This window comes from Schistocerca piceifrons, chromosome 5 (assembly GCF_021461385.2).
Source record: "Schistocerca piceifrons isolate TAMUIC-IGC-003096 chromosome 5, iqSchPice1.1, whole genome shotgun sequence".
Lineage (NCBI taxonomy): Eukaryota > Metazoa > Arthropoda > Insecta > Orthoptera > Acrididae > Schistocerca > Schistocerca piceifrons.
Window position 1 is genome coordinate 519,154,497 of NC_060142.1, and position 4,554 is coordinate 519,159,050.

At 41.6% G+C, this 4,554-nt stretch overlaps 1 non-coding gene across 1 annotated transcript; it reads left to right on the top strand.

The window, feature by feature from the left end:
- The first annotated feature begins 2,877 nt into the window (after positions 1-2,877).
- On the top strand, positions 2,878-2,961 carry Trnas-gga. The gene is given in 2 exon segments: positions 2,878-2,917; positions 2,927-2,961. It is a non-coding gene; the product is annotated as a tRNA-Ser (tRNA).
- The last annotated feature ends 1,593 nt before the right edge of the window (positions 2,962-4,554 follow it).

A 4,554-nucleotide genomic window follows, 5' to 3' on the forward strand; every position in this document is an offset into this window, starting at 1 on the left:
TTTACCCCTGCCACCTTCAGAATTTGAAAGAGAGTATGCCAGTCAACGTTGTCAAAAGCTTTCTCTAAGTCTACAAATGCTAGAAACGTAGGTTTGCCTTTTCTTATCGTTATACCCAACATTTCCCAACAAATGGATCTGCATAAATGGTCATGTTCCTTTGCTACCAGTGTCCCCAGACCTTACCTGAGTTTTGCCTGTGGAGATGGCTGAAAGTCATAGGGTCAGTATTGCCTCACGTGTTCCAATATTTCTACGGAATCCAAACTGATCTACTAGTCAGTTTCTACTAGCTTTTCCATTCGTCTGTAAAGAATTCGCATTAGTATTTTGCAGCCGTGACTTATTAAACTGATAGTTATACCGATCAAAAGTATCCGTACACAAATTAGTGGACAATAGTATCCGTACACAAATTAGTGGACATTAATGTTGGGGTCTGTCTACCCTCCACCCTTTTATGGCGGTTTGTGTTCGCAGCTCCCTTAGACTGCTCGTACATCATTTATACAGCCATATCGTATCGAAATTGAAAGCTGGTACCAATACAAGTAAGACCTTAAAATGGCCAACTTTTCGTGCAAAGATTAGCACGACCACATAACTGCCGACGCAACGATTGTAAATCTCAGTTATATCGGGAAAATCCAAGGGAAGTGTAATTCACGGATGAAAGCTGTATGTTACAAAATATTCGACCGGCCTATTCTTGGGTGTTGTTCGACTCTTACCAAGTTGGATTAAGTGGAATAGAAAAGATTCAGAGATTATCAGTGAGGATCTGGCTTGTTTAGTTAGTGCGGGAGGGTAACGAAAATACAGTGTTAGTTGTACAAAAGTAACCTTTAATTGTGAAAAACTTAAATAACTTACAGAAATATTTGATACAACACTGAATGCAATATATCTCTGTTTTGTTTACAAATTTCCAATATGGCTACTTTTTGTAACACGACAAATGTCCCATCTGTAATAATTTCTTGCTAAATCTTTTGAAGCAACCACTGACGTATGGTGGCAACTGCTAGTGTTATCAGTTGTCGCAGCTCGTAGATGTTTCTCGGAAGCGGAGGAAGAAACACTGTGTCTTTAATGTAACCCCGTACAAAGAAGTCCATTCGAGTTGAATTAGGTGATCGTGATGGTTAGGATATTGTTCCATCACCTCGAGTCCAAGCCGGCGCATTCCTACAGAGATAGAAATACGCCACAATTTCACGGCCGGCGATAATATGGCGGTGCGCCATCTTACTCGAAAATAAGTTCTCTGCCCATATAATGCTATAATTGAGGCAGTAGATACTATTCAAGCACGTCCAGGTAAGATATCCCAGTTACGGTTCACTCGACGGAAAATAAAGGACCGTAAATCAGCTTACAACGCAAAAAGCATTTACCTTAGGCGAGTCCCGTACATGTTCAATTAAGTAACATGCTTTCTGCTCAACCCATATCCAAACACTATGCCTATTCACTTTATGTGGAAGGTGGATTCATCAGTGAACACAATTTTATTTAAAAATCATCTTCTGTCTGCATTTCGTTAAACATTTCTACACAAAACTCAGCTCCGTTTTCTTTGTCACTTTCTTTTAAGGCTTGTACCAGTTCCAATTTGTAGCATTTGAATGACATGCGTTTCCGTAATACCTTTCACGCTGTAACACTAAAGAAATTCAATTCTAAGCTGGCATATCTCATTGATTTGCCCGGACTACGAGTGTAAGACCGCTAAACTTGTTCAATTGCTGCGTCAGAGACTGCTAGTCGACCATGACCCGGCGTCCTATGTGGTACACAGCCAGTTTCCGTGAAACGATTGTACCAATTTATAACAGTTTGTATTTGACATCCCGGCTTCTGCTTATTTAGTGTTGAATTGTCTCTGAACTATTTTAGCAGATATAGATTCATGAAACCATAAACAACACCGCGCACCCTCTACACCTATACGACTCCATGATGACTGTTCAAATAACTCATACGCGCATGCCGCCTAGCGAGAACGTCGGGAACTAATAGTGTTAGGCCGAAATAAAACTTGGAGATATACTGTATTCAGTGCTGTATCAGACATTTTACACATTTCACAATTAAAGGTTACTTTTGTATAATGAATTTATAAACACTCTCAGTCGGAGATGTTTACTCTCAAAATATCAAGAGTCCACGCTTCAAAACAACTTGAGAAGCGTATTATTTCCTGCATCTTACATCCTGCGGAATGATCACGAGTTGGATGTGGCTAGAGGGGGCAACTTATGTTAGTTTCGCTGTGAATGACGAAATAGTTTTGATATTTCAGGACAAATGGATCATAGGTCACATACTTCTAGTCAGTATCCTTTACATATTCTAGCTTTATGCAAACTTATACCAAATTTAAGCGCTTATCTGTGTAGGGCAGCAGGATGGGACCTCGGTTAACGTGAGTGATTTTCTGCACTGCAGTCCATCTATCCGCTTCAATAATCGCCGATAGTCGAAGGAGACCTCTGCCATTAAGACGTATTTGGCACCGTCAGTCAAATCTAGCGGCGGTACGCACGGAGCGCCATTGCCACATTGGTACATCAAAAGCCCAGTATTTGTACGTCCAGTGAGAGGAGGTATCCTAGGCGCAGTCACTGATGATCTAGCCACGATTAGATGTGGTGATATAGATGTATCGAAAATACTGACAAGAGAAATGGACAGGATGAAATGACTTCTGTTGAGACAACAGGGAACACTTCCATGGTACTAAAGCAGTGGTTCCCGACCTTTCTTAGACAATTACCCCTGAGTGTAATCAAATACAGTATTAGTTACTACCCACGCCCTCCACCTGCCATCTGCTGCCGCCCCCCCCCCCAAAAAAAAAAAAAAATCCGGCCGGCCTGGGTGGCCGAGCGGTTCTAGGCGCTACAGTCTGGAACCGCGCGACCGCTGCGGTCGCAGGTTCGAATCCTGCCTCGGGCATCGATGTCTGTCTTGTCCTTAGGTTAGTTAGGTTTAAGTAGTTCTAAGTTCTAGGGGACTGATGACCTCAGAAGTTAAGTCCCATGGTGCTCAGAGCCATTTTGAATCCCCAAATCCCCCATATTATTGCCAACCTTAGCACCTAACTAAACTGTAGAATGAAAGACTTTTCTTGGAACACTTTTATTTTTAAAATGATGAAAGATGAATGATATTTAGTTTGTGTGTGTGTTTGAATGAGGAAGAGATTCGTGGCGCATTGCAGGTGGTACCCACAACTCCTTCTCAGATTAGCGAACTAACTATCCACTGAGAGGCCAGACACTTGTTACAAAACATACTTCGCCTGCCTTACTCCTCTCCATTGCTGCACTTGTTTGACTTACAGACTGCAACCCCATTTAAAATCTACCAAGTTAAAATGTTGCTGTTCGTAAATCATGTGACTGGTGCACTCCTTACTTCTGAACTGGCAGAAATTGGAAGGCTTCAAGCTGTTAATGCTTTGTGTCTGAGCACAGTCACTAATATTCATAGTAATAATAATAACAATTATAATAATAATAAAAATAATAATAATGTCTACAGAACTATAGTAGCTGGTACGTAGTTACTGCTGCGCCGTGTTGTCAATTAATTCATTTATCTGTTTCGAAGCGAGTAATGAGGCAATTTCTGGAGTACTGCAGGTACTACCTACAACTTAGAGAAAACTTTTCTTGAGATGTTTAGCATTTCTTACGTACATGTCTCACTTTTATCATCAGTGATGCACAAGAAAAGCACAACATGCGCGTGTAGTGAGTGGACTATGTGAGGAACCTGTAATATCCTCTGCATTCATGCTACTAATTGAGAAATAATATTACAGTCTTACAAAATTGCCATAATACTAACGATCTTTTGAAAATAATTTAGTTTCGTGGCTGAAACAAAACGAGTCGTTTAGTTTTTACCCCCAGTTGGGAACCATCATACTAGAGGGTACTAGGTTGCAAGTGCTAATCTCGGGTTTGGCGTAAGAGAAGAATTCGTGGCGGGTCGCATCGAAACCAGTCACATGACACATCGAACTAATCCATTCACAGTGGTTACTGGAAGGCTCTCTCTCTAAGATAGTAGTATCTCTAATTCAGTTGTTTGTGAACACGCTTTATGTGCTCGTCCATCTTCAGTAAGCAGCAGAAGTTGTGACTTGCCATCAATGTAGTCTTTCAGTTGTCAACATTTAGTTGCATGCCCTTGTTCGAGGCTAGGACATTTTCAAAGGAACGGGCATGTAGCATGTTTGCTGCTAGGGAAATACGTAAAAGTAGGCGGCATGTGCGATTCTGCAGCCTTCTGATCCACAGTGCCACACTGTTGGGCTGGGCACTTGAACTGAGTGTTCGGCTGCTGCACTGTTCTATGTACCACCCCTGGCAAAAAGAATGAAGCAACCACAAGACATGGTTGGATATCAGTGTAACTTTGTACACACACACTCCGACAGGTACGTAAATGATTAGAGTTGTGATATTCTGTGACTGGTAGAACAGCCGCCAGAATGCATTAGCGTTGTCCATCTTAATATTTTCGCGGCGCAATGACTGT